Source organism: Myotis daubentonii, chromosome 11 (assembly GCF_963259705.1).
Source record: "Myotis daubentonii chromosome 11, mMyoDau2.1, whole genome shotgun sequence".
In the NCBI taxonomy this organism is placed as follows: domain Eukaryota; kingdom Metazoa; phylum Chordata; class Mammalia; order Chiroptera; family Vespertilionidae; genus Myotis; species Myotis daubentonii.
In genome coordinates, this window is record NC_081850.1 from 59,943,362 (window position 1) to 59,963,435 (window position 20,074).

Sequence of the window (20,074 nt, forward strand, 5' to 3'; positions counted from 1 at the left end):
TCTCCTGACTATCAAACAAGAACATGACATTGGCCAGGTATGGCTACAGGTGCTGGCTCTTCGTGTTCACCTTTTCTTCCTCTTCTAAGTGGCCATAAACGCTCCTTTGATCATCGGTTCTAGAATTTTACTCAGAGTTGAAGGTATGCTCAGTTGCAAAGTTTATAGCATTCACTTTCTTCTCCTTTCTAATGTTTCTGTTGCATTCCTCTCTCATTCTCTGCTATTGCTCAAAGGTTACTGACGCCTGATCAGCAGGTTGCACGAGTCCTCTTGGTGCTCAGGCATGTAACTTGTCTGGACCAAACAGGTGTGAACTCTTCTTGGGAGACAGGAGAGGCAGTGTTTTCAGAATACTGCACTGGTCTAACATGTAGAAGTCACTCTGTAAATACTTATTTATTTGAAACAGCGTAGTAGGGTTCCTTCTGAATTCCCTCACCTATTAGGGCTTCGGTGTTTACAGACCAATTAAAATAACTTTTGGTGATACCTGTCAGGGTATGCTTTCTTGTGTTTAAAGTGTCAGATTTATTGGGGGGAAAAAAAGTCTTTTAAGAGTAACTGCTTGTGTTCCCAGCAGTATGCTGGGCTTTGGAGAAATAGCAACAAATAAGACAGCTCCTGCTCTCACGGAACTCACCACCCATGGAGGCGGCGAGGATTAAAGAAGTGCCAACAGTGAAGTTTGATGCATGACCCATCCTGTGCACATGTTACGGCGACATTGAAGGTCATTTCCGTGATGCTTCCCATTTTTCCAAGTTTTCTCCCAGGACCGCCTCTTTACATACCACATCTGACATGTGCCAAGTTTACTTCCTCCGCCCTAGTTCACTATTGTCTCATGTTTAGGTGTCGGCAGTCTTTTCTCCACACAGCAGCCCAAGTGACCAAAGAATAATTCAGATCCCATTTCCTCTGAGCTTAGAGCCCTCCAGAAACTTTCATCACGCCTAAATATAACATCCAGACTTCCTCTCCACCTTTGTCTGTCTGTGTTTACCTCTTCACCTCCCCTCCTGGCATTGTTGTCATTCATTATGTTCAAGCTGCGGTCACTGTTTTCAAACATGTCTGGATTCTTCTCTCTGCCTGCCTCTACCCTCAGATCTGTCAGACTTGCTTCCTCAGTTCTGAACAGCCATCTGCTCCAGCCCGGCCATGTGCTATTTCTTTACCTGGCTGTATTTTTCTTTAAGTTGATCATCACCTGAAATCATGTATGTATTTTTATTGGCTTTCTCCCTTCATAAGCTCCATGAGGTTTGTCTCTTATCGATTGCTGTATCCCCACTGTTGGACTAGGCCAGGCACCTAGGAGATGGTCAGCCAATGTTTCTTGAATGAATGATGCATTATAGAATCAGTTCACATCATTTCTTCGGCCTCTTCCTTTTTTAGTTCAAAGCCCTTCTGTTGAGACAGGCCAGTTTCTCAGCAAAGACATCTTTCCAGACTTAATAAGGTGCCCTGTGGTAGAATTAAGAGCTTAATCTACCTGTAAAAAACGAAATCCTATTCTTTGATGCCATCTGTGTAACCAGTAGTTCACTTTCCACATGCTTCTTAGTCCTGTTGGAATAATAGATAAAAAGACCTGCTGTGGCTCTAAGTCCTGTGGTTTCATAATTCCTGGATACATTTCTCAGATTTCAGCTACTGTTTTTTGTTTGTTTTTGTTATTTTATAATCTTGACAGGCTTTTTTTCACCTCTTGAATTCCTCCTATAAGACCTTGTTAGGCTTTTTAATTTTTTGTATAGCATGACCTGATGGTTTTCTAGAAAGTTCTGACAAATCCTGGGTCTCATATTTATCTTTTAACTCCTCTGGTACAGATTTTTTCATTCCTTCATCTATATTCCCGGGTATAATTTTTTTTTTTTAATCTCTTTCTTTAGTTTCAACTGGGCAGGAGAAAGGCCTTGTGAAGGAAACGGAATGGGATTTGGTCTTGAATGATGAATAATAACTTCAGTGGAACATAGTAAAGGGACTCTAGCCTGCAGGAATGGCATCAGCAAAAACATAGAAGTGTAAACTGCATAATGCCTTTGGCAGAGTTGTTTGGGATGTCTGGAGTATGTTTTTATCTGTCATGTGAGATCTGGCTAAAAAGGTAGATTGAGACCTTCAGCGCTAGCCTGGGGATTGTGGAGGGTATGCACTCTGGTCTCATCATAGTTTTGTATTTCTAGAGTAAGAATTGTTTTGTTCTTTTTACATATTGGCTAGTTGAAGGTGAGGGGCTTCTACTTTTTCCCTCTATCTTTAACAGCACACAGCAAGTGTTAAATGTTGAGCTGAATAAGAGGGTCTTATCTTCCCAAGAATCTAGGAGGCCAGACTTTTTCTAGTGAATTAATCTTAGAAAGGATATATGTAAATTGCACGCCTTATATGAGTTTGTGCTGTAGATGCTCATTTTTGGACTTTGTGTTTCCCATGTCACTTTTCCCATTTATAATATGTGATCACGACCAAAAGCAGTGCTGGCCTCAAGGAGAGGGCCTGGGAGGTACTTAGCTTCCTCCGTATCTCTACCAGATCCTTGCTCTTTGATAAGAAAGTTAACATTGACATAATCTCCAGTGCAATGCTGTGCAGAGCATTGTCATACACCCCCTTCCAGTCAGAGAACTACCTCTGTGTCCCTCAAAGAAGAAAACTTAGAAGCACCGTTAAGAACAGCTTTTTGTACTAGGTGTAACTATCCTTTTTACAGATGAGAAAACCAGTTCATGCAGGTTAAGGATCTAAGATTATTTAGCTGGTAAGCAAATGAGCTAGAATTGGAACAAAGGTCCAGTGTTACTTTTCCTTCCTGTATTTTTTAGGCATCCCAAATTTCTACGTCAGGTTAATGAATGGACTACTGGCCAATTGGAAAAAGTGCAATTTGTGCAGCATTGGCCAGTGCATGTGCATAAACATCCCCAGCCGCTAAGGGATGTGGGCCTGTTCAAAGCCTCTGGTCTTCCTTGTGGCACATGCAAGAAAAAGATAATAAAAAGAAAATAAATATTTTATGCCACATTACATATTACGTTAAAATATTCATTCAACATGTTTAGTTTTTCATTTTCTTGGCTGTATTTTTCAACAGTGATGTAATTCTAAAAGGGGCTTTCTCCATTTGGCATAAACTATTGCTATTGACTGATAATTTTAATTAGAATTAACCAGAATTTGTTTCTGGGACATATAAAGTGTGGATAAATTAGAGGTAGGGGTGTTATTCCTTATTGTCAACATGGTTAATGTGGACTATGGAGACGAGTGGACTGCATCTGGTTTCATTAATACTTGTCAGCTAGGTTTTTCCTTTTTTTTGTTCGTTTTTGTTTTTCAAGTTCTGATTGAGCAGGTGCCCATTGATTTGAAAAATCCATATGTAAACTCGGGATGCTGGATTCTTATACCATATCATGATGGATGATTTGTGTAAAATTGCAACTGAGTGAATTTCACTCAAGCAGTGAGAGTCGAGAAGATGTGAGTCCATTGCTAAAAAGTTGCCTCATTCTTTACCTGCAGTCACAGAACAGTAATAGCTTATACTATTGTACATATCAGTACCATAATTCATTAATCAGTTTGGTCTTGCTCTGAAATTATAGTTTCTATTTTTTTTCCTTAATAGAATATGCCTAATTTGGGCAGGGGGTCCTTGGTAATATTAATAATAAACTGTTTTTCCTGGCCCTGATGGCCTTCAGAGATCAAACAGCACTTTTGAGTTGTAAGGGACCATTAGCCCTGTTGTCTTCTGCATTTTATCCACACCCATGGTCACATGGGAGTGAATATGATAGTTCTCTAAGTTATTATTTCTTTATGCACACAAATACGTTCCACAGTGCTCAAGGGCAGGGTAGGGTAGGAATGCTGACATAGATGTTAGAGATAAAACAGTGAATAAAGCTAATAAAAGATAGGATATATCAGTAGATTTTCGCTTATGCTCATTTTAGCAAATTCTTATTCATGTATTCATTAGATAAACCACTAATTCTTACTTAACTGGATGTTTCCCCATAAGCGATACAAAGCTTTTCCCTTGTCACTTCTATTTAACAGTATATCTTTTGTACCAGCATTAAATTCAAAATTCCCCCTCAACTCTACCCTTTGTAGAGTTAACAAGAATTGTACTGGAGACATACTTTCTGAATAAGCATCTTTACTCTACCCTACTGCTTTTTCTTATGATGTCCTCCTTGTCTGGAATTTTCTCCTTTCTGTCCAAATCCTGTCCTGATGAGCCAGCTCATATCCCTTCCTTTCATGAAGCCTTTCTCTTTAGTTCACACCGATCAGTCCCTTCTCTGAACACTTAGCATTGAATTATACACTAGCCTGGGTATTATCTCAGTGTTTCATTTTATGTGCTTACTACAGGCCCGATGCACAAAATTCATACAAGGGGCTCAGCCCTCGTAGCTGCAGCAGCTTGCCTCCGCCCTCACAGCCCCAGCTTTGTCCGGAAGGATGTTCAGAAGGTCATTTGGCTGTCTGGTCTAATTAGCATATTAAGCTTTTATTATTATAGAGAGGAATATTGACTTTCTGAAAGTATAGAGATGAGGCCCTGTCATTCTGGGCATGAAACAAATCCTCATGGCCAGAATTTTTTAAAAAATATTTTGTTGATTTTAGAGAGGGAGAAATAGAAACATCAGTAATGAGAGAGAATCATTGATTGGCTGCCTCCTGCATGCCCCCTACTGGGGATGGGGCCCACAACCCGGGCATGTGCCCTGACTGGGAATCGAACTGTAACCTCATGGTTCATGGATTGAGACTCAACCACTGAGCCATTCTGGCTGGGCACAGAATTTAATAACAGTAACACTTAACTATTTATCAAGTGTTCAGTTTGTTAAATGTAGTGCTATGCATTTTACACATGTTATCATTAGTCTCACAGTGTTACAGATGAGGAATTAGGGACACATTGGTTAAGTGAATTGCCCCAGGGTCAGACAGCTTCTTTGTAGTAGAGCCAGGATTTGTAAACAGGTTTGCCCAGCATCAAAAGCTGTGTTCTTTGTACTATGCAAAAAAAAAAATTTAAAAAATTGTATCTCTGATTTACACATTTTGTGTGTGTGAACCACTGATAGAAATAAATAGAAGTCTTTGTTTCTCCGGACATGACTTTTCTTTTTTGACAGACACTGAGCACTGCTACCCCCATGGCACTATCATGGGCCCAGGTGGTGAAAGCTAATAATTTAGCTGTATCTGTCCTCAAAGCTCTTAAATCTAATGGGTAATATAGACATATATATGTTGTTACTTATATACAAGGCCTGTGCTTTTAAAGTCATAAATTATATAATTTGAAATCCATACATCTGTGGGCCAATGTGAAGCTTATTGAATTCTTAACAATACTGATATAAATAGCTCTATAATATTAAAATTTCAAAGTTAATTTAAAAAATCAGTTTGAAAAAATTGAACTTATTACCCCCCAATGTGCAAAGTCACAGGCCTGGAAGCTAGTCATAAGCATTCTTGTGTTGTTGTTTTTAAAATATGTTTTTATTGATTTCAGAGAGGAAGGGAGAGGGGGAGAGAGAAACATCAATGATGAGAGAGAATCATCAATCAGCTGCCTCTTGCAGCCCACCCCCCACCCCCAGGATTGAGCCCACAACCCAGAACTGTGCCCTGACCAGGAATAGAACTGTGACCTCCTGGTTCATAGGTTGATGTTCAACCACTGAGCCACACTAGCTGGGCACTCATAAGCATTCTTGATGTAATGATAGGAAAGTGGCATTTATGAAATAACCATACCCTAGAACTATGGGGATATTTTAGTTCATCATGACTCTAGGTTTACATCATAGATGGTAGCTTCAGTGTTGATTTCAGCCCTTTCATGAAAAAGAATGTTTTTACAGCATCAGAGATAGTAACTATGCTCCAGAGTTGAGTTCGTGTCAGTTTTAAGATTGCTTTAAGCTTTGTAAATTCATCCTCAGAATGCCATGCATATTGACTTTTTGTTGGTCAAATTTTGTTTTTACCTCTTATGTTTTGTGAAAGTGTGAACCATGCCAGCAGGACAAATGCTTCGTAATTTGGGCTTGTCCCTGAAGGGTGCACTTCAAAGGCAACCTCAAACACTGATAGTGTGCCTCTTCCTTTCAAAAATGGGTGAATTTCTTTTGGAATTGATTGATAAGATTCTCTCATTTTTAAATTCAGCAGTCCATTGAGTGTGGGGGCTGGTCAGCTGTGGAAAATGAATATAGTGTCCAGTTTGAGTCGGATTGGACACTTGTATTTCCCTGGTCATATCAGCAGAGCTCCTTCCCCCGCTGCAGTTTCAGTGCCCTGTGCTGAGATGTCTTCGCACATCATGGAAGAACAATCTCGAGAGTCACCAGGGGGCCTGACAAGTTGGGCCACTCAAAGCCGTTTAATTCCAAGTGTCCTTGATCTGTGGAAGCTGCTCAGTAAATCTCCTGAATAACTTCTCTCAAACCTAGACATATGGCTGCATTAAAATAAACTTCTGTGCCCGGCTTCACCTTCTTCCAAGTATTCCTTGAATTCGTACCGATGAAGGCCGTAACCTCAAGAGCCATAATTTGTTACTTCCTTCATCATATCCTGCGGTGAACCTGATTCATTCATTTAGTAAGTAGTTATTGAGCATTTCTACGTGCCAGGAATTATTGTAGGTATTGTAGGTTATTGAGCACCACGATTTTCTAGTGGACAAGACAGGTACATAAATAAGTAAAATATACAGTTTAGCAGATTAAGATACTTGCTGCTATGGAGAAAAAGACATTAGGAAAAATCACAGGTGAGCCGATGTGACTTCTCCATTATACCAGCATCATTCATCTGTTTGCCAGTGAGGTAATGTGTATGAGGTAATGTGTTTCAAAGGAACACATGTGGCAGAATGGACTATATTGCTGATTTAGGACTCCTTAGAGCTGACACACACATCAGGACCGAACTCAGATCTGCCTCCTTGGATAGTCTAGAATTTTTCTGATTAAAATAGGGTATTCAGTAGAAAAACCATAAAATTATATCAATAGTATTTTTAAAAAACATTTGAAAAAAATTCAACATCTGTTCCTTTAATAAGCTATTTAAGCCCGGCAGGTGTGGCTCAGTGGTTGAGCGTCAACCTATGAACCAGGAGGTCACTGGTTTGATTCTCAGTTAAAGCACATGCCCAGGTTGGGGGCTCAGTCCCCAGTAGGGGGCGTGCAGGAGGCAGCCGATCAATGATTCTTTCTCATCATTGATGTTTCTATCTCTCTTTCCCTTTCCCTTTCCCTTCATCTCTGAAATCAATAAAAATATTTTTTTAAAAAGTAGAAACTAAACACTATATCTTTATTTAATAAGATTTACTGTCTTAAACCAACAGCCAGTATCGTACTTGACCATGACAGATAACTAGAGGATTTTCTGTTTATTTCAGGAACACATAAACAAGTCTTCTAACACCATTAATATTGTTCTAGAAGTTCTTACTAGTGCAATAAACCACAAAACAAAAATAAGTATAATGATCAAAAAGGAAATAAAATACAAAGGTCAAGAAAAGCAACTAAAAATCATCAATAAGGGCTGTATATGGTAAGTATAAAAAATTAATAGCTTTCTAAAGCATCAGCAATAACCAGTTAGAAACATATAATGGAGAAAAAAATCCCATTCACCATAGTTACAACAAATACAAAATACCTAGAAAACTCCAACAAGAAATATGTGCAATTGAAATGAAAAAGACTATAAAACTTTCCTTGAGATTTATAAAATAAAACTTGAATGAACCAAAGGGAGATATCTTGTTGCTAGATGTAAAAATTGGAATACTGAGATATCCTGTTTTTCAATTTATTTGTGAATTTAACATGCTCTGAGTAAAACTTTATATTTTTTAGAGAGGCTTTACAAAATGGTTCTGAGCAATAAACATAAAAGGGAGGTTAATATCAGATAGTAAAACTCAACGCTATAGCAGTTAACACATTGTTTGTGGGTAGTTTTTATCGTGCGCTAACAGGTGGCGCGGGCCATTTTTGCTAATTTTTTGTGCAAATGGCAACGTTCAGTAAAATTAAGATAACTTTAGTTTACGTATTTATACGTTACCCACATTCTACCGCTAGTCTATAAAAAACGTGTTAATACGTGTCCCGCGCTCTACTACCAGTCAACGTAAAACGTATAAGTAAAACGTATAAATACGTTTCCCATATACAATGTGTTAATAGTGTGTAAGTTTCATACAGGGGTTATCACTGTAGGTGTTAGAGGTAGAATTCTTGGGGTCCTGGTTTGTCACTTACCAGGAATGTGACCATGATCCAGTTACTTAATCTCTTTGAGCCTGAGTGTACTCCCTTGTAAAGCATGAGATTAAATGAGATTATGTAAATAAAAAGCTAAGGATATTGCTGGAATATGGAAAGTACTCCACAAATGCTTGCTGCTATTGTTTTGTTGTTGATATAAGAGTAAAATAAGTCAATGGGAGGGAATAGTCCAAATAGAGACCATAGTATAAGTAAGAATTTATTACATACTAGAGGCCCAGTGCACAAAATTCGTGCACGGTTGGGGTCCCTAAGCCTGGCCAGCGATCAGGGCCTATTTGGGCCTTCTCGCCCAATCCCAATCGGAGCTGGGCTGGCCAGGGCATGCCAGCTGCCGGCAGGGTCCTGGGGGCCTGCTGCTGGCTGCTGGCTGGGGGCTGACAGATGGGGCCTGCCAGACATGGGAGAGAAGTGGGGAGGGACCACGGGAGGTTTGCCAACAGGGGAAGGTTGGCTGGCCAGGAGAGGTTGGCTGTGGGAGCGCACTGACCACCAGAGGGCAGCTTCTGTGTTGAGCATATGCCCCCTGGTGCTCAGTGCATGTCATAGAAACTGGTTGATCGGTTGTTCAGTCATAACAGTTGCTTAGCCTTTTATATATATAGATTAAAGGGGCCATTTTGAATCTGCAGACAATTGGTTAGGTATTTAGTTAAATTTTTTTAGATACCTCACACTATACATGAAAATAAATTTCATGAAACCATAAGCAAGTAGAAGAAAAAAAAATCAAGTAGTTAAAGAGTTTCTAAAAGCAGTGAGAAGAAGATGGCGGCATAGGTAAACACCGGAGTTAGCTGCCTCTTCACTTCAAAAATACAACTAAAAGACAGAACGGACATCGCCCAGAACAACAGGAAGACTGGCTGAGGGGAAATTCTTCAACTAGAAGGAAAGAGAACAGCATATGAGACTCAGAGGAAGCGCAGTGTGGAAAATACAAAGGTGCAGAGGTACACGTGGAGCAGGCTGGTGGCTGAGGGCGCGGTTGTCGTTTTCAATCTGGAGGGAGTCTCAGATTCTGAGCTCCAGATCTGGGCGAGTCTCTAGGGACCCAGACTCAAACGGGAGAAGCGGGACTGTCTGGCATCGGTCGGAACGTGAGGGCAGCTTTCTCTCTGAGGTTTGCAGCGGTTGCTGGGACTCTGAGAGGCAGAGCCTCTGGGGACAGGACTGAGAGCAGCCATAACTGCTCCCTCCACCCGCTCTGTTAATCCCGTTTGACCCACCCCGCCCAAGCCCTGAGCAGAGCCATTTGCCAGATAGCCTCAGGCAAAGGCTAGATTAGCACCTCCCTAGAGGACAGAAGTTTTCCTACTGCAGACACAGCTGATTCTCACAGCCAGTTGGCCTGGAGGTCAAATCCCCCTAGTATTAACTACAACAATCAAGGCTTAACTACAACAAGACTGCGCAAAAAGACCACTAGGGAGTGCACCAAGAAAGCATAAAAAATGCGGAGACAAAGAAACAGGACAAAACTGTCAATGGAGGATATTGAGTTCAGAACCACACTTTTAAGGTCTCTTAAGAACTGTCTAGAAGCCGCCGATAAAGTTATTGAGATCTACAAGAAATTTAATGAGACCCTCGATGTCATGATAAAGAACCGACTAGAAATTAAGCATTCACGGACTGAAATAATGAATATTATACAGACTTCCAACAGCAGACCAGAGGAGCGCAAGAATCAAGTCAAAGATTTGAAATGCGAAGAAGCAAAAAACACCCAACCAGAAAAGCAAAATGAAAAAAGAATCCGAAAATACGAAGATAGTGTAAGGAGCCTCTGGGACAGCTTCAAGCGTACCAACCTCAGAATTATAGGGGTGCCAGAAGATGAGAGAGAGCAAGATATTGAAAACCTATTTGAAGAAATAATGACAGAAAACTTCCCCTACCTGGTGAAAGAAATAGACTTACAAGTCCAGGAAGCACAGAGAACCCCAAACAAAAGGAATCCAAAGAGGACCACACCAAGACACATCATAATTAAAATGCCAAGAGCAAAAGACAAAGAGAGAATCTTAAAAGCAGCAAGAGAAAGAAACTCAGTTACCTACAAGGGAATACCCATATGACTGTCAGCTGATTTCTCAACAGAAACTTTGCAGGCCAGAAGGGAGTGGCAAGAAATATTCAAAGTGATGAATAGCAAGGACCTACAACCAAGATTACTTTATCCAGCAAAGCTATCATTCAGAATTGAAGGTCAGATAAAGAGCTTCACAAATAAGGAAAAGCTAAAGGAGTTTATCACCACCAAACCAGTATTATATGAAATGCTGAAAGGTATCCTTTAAGAAGAGGAAGAAGAAGAAAAAGGTAAAGATAGTAATTATGAACAACAAGTATGCATCTATCAACAAGTGAATCTAAGAATCAAGTGAATAAATAATCTGGTGATCATAATAGAATCAGGGACATAGAAAGGGAATGGACTGACTATTCTTGGGGGGGAAAGGGGTGTGGGAGATGCGGGAAGAGACTGGACAAAAATTGTGCACCTATGGATGAGGACAGTGGGGGGGGGTAAGGGCAGAGGGTGGGGTGGGAACTGGGTGGAGGGGAGCTATGGGGGGAAAAAAAGAGGAACAAATGTAATAATCTGAACAATAAAGATTTAATAAAAAAAAATAAAATAAAAGCAGTGAGAAAAAGCCCGAAGTCGAATTCATTTGGCTCTCTGTTTAAAAGAAAACTCACAAGTTGGATGACAAACTGAGGCTCAAGAAGTGGTGTATTGGTAAATATTTAGCAATCATCTCTGCAAGGGAAGAAAGAAAATGCCCAGATTTGTCACATTTGCAGATTTCCATGGTATAACTACTTTAGGCTTCCAAGGTGAAGTCGTGTGCAGGAGTTGGGAAGAGATGTGCTTCGTCGGCTTTCATGAGCTGGTGCCAGCTGGCTGCTGCCCACCACTTGCACAGACGTGGCAGAGCATGCTGAAAACCGCCTAGAGAGCCCAGGCAGACCACATTCCTGCTTGAAGCTGACTTCCCTGGGAAGCATAAAACAGAGATCATTGAGAATAAAAATCCACTGTGTTTCATCATGGAGGGTACCTTGAGCTGGACCTGTACATGCACAAGGATACTGGACTCATAAAGGGTCTCTGGGGTAGAGAGAGTCTTGTAAGGTGGCTGGGGCCTACCCTGGGAGCCGCCTCCTTGGGTCCAAATCATTCAGTGGCTGAGGACTAAGGGAAGGGGTGTTGCTAGGCAAATGCTTAGCAAAAGACCAGTTAGACCAGAACAGAGGGTGTTTTTTTCCTTGGTTTCTTCTTCTGAAGCCCATATAGTACTCTTGGCAGTGGTGTGTGTGTTTTGCTGTCTTCCTTTTTCTCAGCATATTTATATTCTCATCTCTATTTTTTATTTTCCTTCCGATACTGTTAAATTACTGTCTGTAATTGTTTTCATAAGTATGGTCACCAGAAAGATCACTCATGGCAGGGAGGGGTGCTGTACAAAATTATGAATGCTTGTGTCTAGACTCTAGACAGTGATAAGGTGACCCAACTGATATTTTTTAATAGACCAGGAAGCCAAAAATGTGTCTCATCATGGCCAGGGATGACATGTTTCATGGGCTTGTCAGAAAGAGAAGCTTCAAGGTATGGAGCCTCGGGGCCCTGTGTCACGTTGGTGAGATGCAGGGATTCCATTAGGGGCATCCACTTTTACTCCACAGTGGACTACTAGCTGGTCATTTGGTAAGCCTGTCTGACATGTACTATCTTAGAATGGATTGTATTTTTGTGTGATCATATCTGTAGTTCTAACAGAAGATTGGTTTATTACAAGGTTTACTTTGCAAAGAAGAGATATCTGATTGGATTGCAGAGAAGTGGAGACTTTCTGAATATGGGAGAGATATTGTTAGAAGTTGTATAGTTTGAAGCCTGTGATTTTGAGCATCATTGCTTTGGGCAGTTCAGAAAGAACCGATTGGTATGGGGTAGGGTAGGAAGGTAGTTACTTTTAAGGTGTTAATGAAAATTAATGTTGCGATGTAAGAGAAGTAGTTTTAACAGATACCTAAAAGACTGCCTGGTGGGCAAGATAGGTGGACAGAATTGAATTCAGACCAGTCAAGATATAAACAAGGTCTGCATGAGCTTGAGACTTGGCCTCGGAGATGGACAAAAATGGATTCTTATGAGTGGGATGTTTTTATGACTCATTGGGTGTGGAGATTTACAGATGCTCATGTTTTTAGAGCATTTATTCAAGGTTGGTCCAGTAGCAATCATTTTTCTTGGTTGATTTTTTTTTTTAAGAGCAAATTTAGTATCTGTCATTTACAGGGCTATTAATTTGATGATTCACTGTTCCTTCTCATTTATTTGGGTGTTTCTTGTCTTTGTGTATGTGTTCCCTCTAATCATTTTAGAACTTTAGATGGCTTCATTAATTGAGCTTCTCCTGAAAAACTTCAATGATTGTGGAACCATTGTACCTCAGGGGTGCTTGGATTAGTCTTCTAATCCAATTGTCAATTTGATGCTTGGATCCCCTGTATTATCTTTTCTATCTCAAACTTAAATACTTGATGTCTTGACTTTTAGTAGTTGAGTTTACCAAGAAGTAGCATTTGGGGGCTTTGTGATAATAGTCTCAGACCCAGCAATCATTTGGAGATAACCAATTGGTCATACTTTGGGGTGGTTGAGGGCCAGCTGGTTAACTGATGCATACATTTTGGCATCATTCAGTGGGCCCTACGACAGGGAACTCTGACCTCTAACTTTAAACCTTGGGCTGTGAGTGAGATGTGATTGGACTTGGGACCGAGATTTTAGGGCCAGGCTGAACCCAGGACTCTCCTGTTCCTAGGGCTTCCTCAGTGATTCTGATCTATTCATCGGCAGGGAAGAGAGTGTTGATTGGTGGTGGTATAGAACCAATCTCTTTGCTTCCAAAGCTAGGAGCTGCCTGTTTGTAAATTATGCTGAAATGCTGCGAGAAGTTCTCTGGAAAGGTTCTAAATTATACCTCTTTACTATTTTCTGCTTATAGATTTAAATGCAGAATACTTGGTGTGGTTCAGGCTTAACCAGGGAAGCCTAGCTGAAGGCTATGAGGTGGCTTTACCAAGTTTCATATATCTTAGAACTGTCTTACAAGTCACCAAGCCCCAGAGCTTTGGAGACTCAGAAACTTAATTTTGCCAGTACATCCTTCTGTTAATAGGAGACTCACGTGAGCCAACATCATAAGACATGTGTCAAGTCAGGAGGCTGATTTATTACGCTGACAATACCAACCAGAAATTTTTTGTCAGATCAGCGAGTACTAAGGGAAAGCCAAATTATTATTATTTACGAGTAATCATATTTATTTCAAATAGAAAAGTAGTATGGTTAAATTTTTTTAATCCAATGGGAATGCATTAAGTAGAAAGTCCTTTCTGATCTCACCTTATGAGATGACAATTGTCAACAGCTTAGTCGGTATGTGTTCACCCAGACTCTTCGCACATGAAAGAGCTCCTTTGCTCTGTTGCTTTACTTTTGTGTAGCTCTCTAGTCATCAACTGGTGGGAAGCCAGAGGAAAGTCGGGAGGCTGCCTAATGACACGGAATCAGGTGAGGGGAGTGCGCTGGATGACTCACGGAGCAGCAGCGTCCTGACTCGTCCCCTCAGCAGTCTGGAGTCTGCTGCCCCGACAGCCCTTCCCAAGATAGTTTCGAAGGGCAGTATCAGTGTGTATCTCACAGACTGTTATTTTTCCGTGTAACTGGCCAAGCACACATCCTCGCACCTAACAGGTGCTAACTAAATAGCAGCTGTGCATGTACTGCCCTGTCCAGCCCCTTTTTTCTAGTAAGTACATTCTTTTTGTAGCTGTGTTTATACCACAGTCTACTTTTGCCTCTATGTGTGTGTCCTCTGGTCAGTTTAAGATGACTTTTCTGTCTCTACTTTGATCTATTTTATCTTTTATTTTTTTTTTAAATATATTTTATTGATTTTTCACAGAGAGGAAGGGAGAAAGATAGAGAGAGTTAGAAACATCGATGAGAGAGAAACATCGATCAGCTGCCTCTTGCACATCCCCCACCGGGGATGTGCCCGCAACCCAGGTACATGCCCTTGACCGGAATCGAACCCGGGACCTCTCAGTCCGCAGGCCGACGCTCTATCCTGAGCCAAACCGGTTTTGGCTATTTTATCTTTTATTTCAGTTATCTGCAACCTTATTTCTTGTATCCCTGTACTGGCTACACAGGGACTGAACAATTCTGGGGAAATCAGCACTTTCCCTAGTAATTCCTGTAACTTCTGATTTCTCAGGGGGAAAAAAATGCGTTCTTCCATCACATTTCTTTATTATTCAACTGTTTGCCTTAGTTAAAACGATTCTGCTTTTATTTTGTTGTATACATAGTGTAGCTGTATTAAAAGGGTTCATATTGAGTCTGTCATGAAATCAGTGGAACTCTATATGTAAAGTGGACAATGTAGAGCCCCTTTACGTGTTTTGGGTGATTTCTTTCATATATCAACTTTATTGAGATATAATTGACATAGCATACTGTTCACGCATCTAAAGTGCATACTATTCAATGGTTTTTAGTATATTCACACAATTGTGTATCTATCACCACAATCAGTTTTAGAAAAAAAATTTTTTAACTTTAATGGGGATTTGGTCACTTAAGAGTTCATAGGCACTGCTACAGAACTGAACATATATTTGTTTCTGTGCAAGATTGCTGTGGATTAAAACATCTTCATCAATAAAGAGAATGTCTGACTTTGATTTAAAACATAAATTTATTGAATTCCTCACCCATTAGCTGTGTTATGACCAGTGTAATTTTTATGTTCTTCTCCATAAGTCAGTATAGTCTTCATAAATCAGTTTTTAACTGTTCCATCATGGAAAGGAAGCAAGATTGGAATGAGAATCCTATATTGCTTTAAAAAACAGTGGTTACGGTATAGCAAGAAAAGTTAGGAAACCCAATAGCTCTCTGAAAATGGCTTTACTACGACAGGAGCAGGTGCACAGTAGAGCTTTGGTCCCACCGGTCTTTTCACGTACTTGAAGAAGTTCTCACACTTGTAGGATGTGATGGGGAAAAATGAACCCTGTAAAAACTGTATAACTTTAAAACATTACATAGTAACTTAAGATTAAAAACATTGCTCACCACTGATTCAGAAAAAAGACAAATTAGAAATATTGTTTTAAGATTGCAGACAAGTCTTGGCCTACATAATTTGGTCATGTGTTATTGATAATGGAGGTAAAAGATGCTGTTAGCTCTGTTGCACAACAGGATGAACTTGGCCTCTGCCCAGTAATTGTCATGTGCTCATGTGCAAGAGAGACAGTTACCGAGAAGTCTGATGGGAGGACATCTAACAGGCCCGCGATGATTATTTTTGAGGCAGTTAGAGGAAGAGTGAAGACATTGGCAAGAACCTCCCATGATCTTTCTATCGCTGTATAAATACATAATTTACAAAGCAGCACGAGGCGTCATTTCCCCTTTTTCCCTTAAACGACAAATGTTCGTGGTTTAGCATAAAGTTCACAAACTAAGAAAAGGAGTTGGGCACAGATGCCTGCATTTTTCCACTCAGTATATCTTATTACCTTTAACTTCCTGCTAAAATCATGCTTTTATTTTTACCTCCCAAATATGAACCGCCATCACCAGGCTTAGCCAATGAAACGGATTATGTATAGTAACTGTGAGTAGTTTTGCACTCCACATCCTTGACAGGGCTTTCCCAAAGGACAGGCAATGTCTTTCAGAAATCCTATTACAAGACTTTATTTGCAGGTACTTATGAACAGAAAGCTAAAAGCCTCCATGTTTTATTGCCACCCAACTTCATCAGGTCTGCTCACTCTATTGAAAATTGTGGCAGAAATGATACACACCAGCTCTTTTATTCTTTTGTTACTACTCCGCACAAATAAAAGCATATTGGGGAATTTAATGAGGCGGTAGGCCCTGGGAGAGAGCTTTGAGGATTTGGAGTATATGACTATTTGTCTTTAATACTGGAGGTGTTTGTGTAAAACAGATGGGCGTGAACAAAATCAAGTCCTCACAGACAGGCCGGCGTTTGCTATGTGTGTACTTCAATCACACAAATGTCTCCGTAAGCAGCAGCCTTGGAGATGCACTCAGAGTGTGTCAGGCTTCCCGGTGTGTCAGGCAGTAATTGGGACAACAAAGACTACAGCAGAGCTCCTGGAACTTTGAGACTGTTTTTGGAAGGAAGTCGGTTTACCCAGAAAGTAGAGACTGTGATGGTCAATAAAAAAATTGGGGAGGGGGGATTAGATTATTCAACAATTTAACACATACTTCCCAAGGATGCATTCTGGGAGGCCGTGCTGCGTGAGAGGCCACATCTCAGCTTGCTTTGGCCTTCACATGCAGCAATGGAGCTGTACGGCAGAGATCTAGGCACGCTCCAAGGATGGCGTTTGTGTGCCTGTCATTAGGTGTAGGCATTCAGGTTATTGTAATTCCTAGCCAACCAGTCCAACTCTCCTTTGTTCCTGGCCTGTAGGAGTGAGTATAAGCATGCACCGAGGTTAATCTTGATTCTGCTTACATTTCTAAGCCTCAATACCTAATTATTAGTAATGCAAACTGATAAAACACAGAAATGTGAGCAGTGCTGTAGTTGTGAATTTCTGGCCCAAGTGCTATTGGAATTGACTCCGGTTTGTCTCCCCACTCCCCCCCTCTTTTTTTAACACTGCCTGTACATCAGTTCTCTTCCTCTGGACCAGCCTCCCAGAATGCCACTTATCGTTGCCTTCAATGTAAGAGAATTCAGTTCTCTGGCTTATCTGGGGAAATGACAAGGGAGCCTATAAGTCATGTAGCCCATCAGCAATTCCAAGTTGCAGCAACCCTAGATGTATGTGACCAGGTAGTACTAACGCAGTGGTAGCAGAAATCTCTCCAATGGCATTCACATGACAATACTATTCTACTAGCTTAGTAAATATAGCCCTGCACTGAATGTGTCATAAAACAAAGGAAGTTATATTTCCTGTTTTCCAAGACCGAAAGGCCTCCTGCCTAAGGGAGCAGCCATAACATCTGTAGTACAAAGAAATCTTAATGGACACTACATGAAAAATGGCTGATCTTTGTTTTTTTTATTTTGTTTTGTGTGTGTGTGTGTGTGTGTGTGTGTGTGTGTGTGTGTGTGTGTGTTTCAACCCAATCAAATGTTCCATTTGTTTACTACTAAGTATTTTTGAGTGGGATCATTGTTATTTGGCAGTCAATATTTCCCTATCATAGCTAGTAAGAACTTTTAGTGTGTTCTGGGCATAAAACATATTCTATTTAATTTATTTATTTATTATCCTCAACTGAGGATTTTTTGAGAGGGAGGTAGGAAGAGAGATATATTTTTATTGATCTCAGAGAGGAAGGGAGACAGAGAGAGAGAGAGAGAGAGAGAGAGAGAGAGAGAGAGAGAGAGAGAGAGAGACATCCATGATAAGAAAGAATCATTGATTGGCTGCCTCCCACATTCCCCACACTGGGGATTGAGCGTGCAACCTGGGCATGTGTCCTGACCAGGAATTGAACCATGACCTCCTGGTTTATAGATCGACACTCAACCACTGAGCCACACCAACCGAACTAGTTGACTCTTTTTGTCTAAGTTCCAGATTGTTGCTATTGTCTCTGATTTTTGTCTATCTTCCTAATCCTTCCTGCCTTGCCTATTTTTGTGAACTAGATTCACATCTGTTAGGTTTTTTCCTATCTGATTGGTCCCCTGCCATTGGCCATCCTGTCTACCCTGTTATTTGATGACCTCCAGTGATACCTGATCTGACCTAACTGGTTATAACATATTTGTCAACACCTTTGCGTGATGCTATTATACTAATACTAGTAGCCCTGCGCACGAATCCATGCACCGTAGGTCGCTGCTGCCATCCTGTAGCTCTCTTCCTGCTACCCCCCCTCCTGTAGCTCCCCCCACCCCCGTCATAGCTTGCTGCCCTGCCCCCTCCTATAGCTCTCCACAGCCTGCTTGCACCTCGATGGCCCACCCTCCTGCTGATCTGTGATCTGGTCGTGATGCGCTTGGTCATTACACCTCAGGGCGTAACAGCTAATTAGCATATTCCTCTCTTATTATATAGGATATTTACTCAGCAACTGTATCTTCATTAGCAATGACATGGAAATATAGGATAAAACTTTTTACCGGTTTATTTCCTTAAGAATGCATACCCCTAGTAGACGATATCAAATTCACTGGCAGGGCTTGGGTTTAGCTATTAGGCTCATAGTGAATGTGAAATCTATGACATAGTTGCCTGTACTATGTGTACTTTGGCCTCTATAAAGAGATATTATGGAAGTTTTTTTGTTTTTTATCTATAATGAACAAAATGTAGGAAGATGTTACATTTTTCAAAATGTAGTGATGTTAATTAAACATTCTTCTTACCTAACTTTAAGGATATGAGCATACAATAAATATGAGATAGATGTCAACTGTGGTCTGATTTAGAATTTTTTATAATCTATTTTTATATTAAAAAATGATAATTTTGCCTTCTACATTATTAACCTTGTATAAGTGAGCAAAAAGACAACATAATATGAATCTATAATAATAAAAGTATAATATGCTAATTAGACCGACATCCTTCCAGGCGTCCTTCTGGGACGAAGCCGGGGCTGCAGCCGCAGGGTCAAGGCAGCCGCATCAGCTGCAAGGGAGGGATCCAGGCAGCCCCATGGCTGTGAGGGAGGGTCGAGGCAGCTGCCACACTTCGAAGGCCTACTGTTGCACGAATTTCGTGTATCAGGCCTCTAGTGTCATTATAAACATATATTCACACCATTATTTTTAAAATTAAAAAACCTTTATTATGGAAAATTTTAAACCTCCATTTCACCTATTTTTAGAAATTTTTATTTCTTTGTGTACATGGACATTTGTCTTGTGTCATATTCTTTCTGCCTGAAGAACTTTAACATTTTTGGTAATTTCAGTTTGCTGCTTATATATACTCTTAAGTTTTGTTTTTCTGAAAAAGTCTTCATTTCTGAGAGACATTTTCTCTGGATATGGGATTCTGGGTAAAGAGTGTTTTTTTGTTGTTGTTTTGTTTTGTTGTTGTTTTTCAATTCTTTCAGTAATTTAAAGATGTCATTCCATGTGTTTCGGCTTTATATGATTTCTGACAAGTTTGCTTAACCTTTGTTTCTCTGTATGTAATGTGTCTTTTCTTTTTTTGCTGCCATCAAGATGATCTCTTTATCTTTGATTTTCAACAGTTTGAATATAATATATGCAGGATGTGTGTGCGCGCGCATGCGCTAATTCTGTTTGTATTAATCCTGCCAGGATTTCTCTGAGCTTCTTGGGTCTGTGCTTTGATTTCTTTTATTATTTGGAAAATTCTCAGCCATTATTTCATCTAAGATTCCCTCTGCCCCATTCTATCTTCTCCTTCTGGAATTCCAATGACACATATGTTAGATGATTTGGTATTGTCCTGTATTTTTTGGATGCTCTGTTCTGGGTTTTAAATTTTCACTCTTTTGCTTTGTGTTTAATTTTGGATCATTTCTATTGAATTATCCTTGTGTTTATTGATTCTTGACTGTGTTTAGTCTACTGATGAGCCTGACCGTGCATTCTTCATGCCTGTTACCATGTTTTTTATTTCCAGCATTT

At 40.3% G+C, this 20,074-nt stretch overlaps 1 protein-coding gene across 5 annotated transcripts in view; it reads left to right on the plus strand.

The window, feature by feature from the left end:
- SLC44A1 (solute carrier family 44 member 1) overlaps positions 1-20,074 on the plus strand; it is a 155,217-nt gene that overhangs the window by 20,655 nt on the left and 114,488 nt on the right. The gene's annotated exons all lie outside the window — the stretch shown is intronic.